The sequence below is a fragment of the Penaeus monodon genome, chromosome 28 (assembly GCF_015228065.2).
Source record: "Penaeus monodon isolate SGIC_2016 chromosome 28, NSTDA_Pmon_1, whole genome shotgun sequence".
Lineage (NCBI taxonomy): Eukaryota > Metazoa > Arthropoda > Malacostraca > Decapoda > Penaeidae > Penaeus > Penaeus monodon.
In genome coordinates this window covers 28,619,677-28,620,388 of record NC_051413.1, presented here as the reverse complement: position 1 = coordinate 28,620,388, position 712 = coordinate 28,619,677, and positions in this window count along the sequence as shown.

The window sequence follows — 712 nt, the reverse complement described above, 5'->3', positions numbered from 1 at the left end:
GGCAAAGGACAGCTGGCTTACCTTGCTCGTTGTGCGATCCAAAGTTTTACACTCGCATTCCCGATGGCAAGACGGGTATGGAAGCAAGCTTGTATGAAGCCTCTTTGTGCACGATCCAAAGGCAATCAGGCTTTCAATATTTTTACTTCTATTCTTTTTCAAATTAAATTTTCAAAATAATTAGGACGTAAATATACCCTAGACGTGATGAGATCTAAATAGGACAACTAAATAGGTCATAGTTTAGTAAGTATGTGGCACATAATTGATTAATTAAATTGAAAGTCAGAATTGCAAAGGAAAACCAAGAGTACTTTAAAACGAGGGACCGACTCTCCCTTTATATTGCGCTGTATTATAGTCCTTAATTATGAAAAATATATTTAATTCCTAAATTATATTAGTTTTTTTTTTCTCTTTTATTTTATTCAACTATATGATTAATTTGTTATCTGCTTTGATTTAGTGTTTATGCCTTTTCTTTTTTGTTCTTTTCTTTTTTTATTTTTTTCTCTTTCGTCCCTTTTTCTTTTCTTTGTTTCTATCTTCGTATTTTTTCTTCTTTTCTTCAAGTGGTTAATTTCCAATTAGTTTGCCTTGAATCCATGGCTTGTGTTTATATTTCAAATCTGACACATATGCATTGATACGGATAGATAGATAAACATAAAGATAGGTATATGTGTGTTTAAACTAATGGATATACACGGAA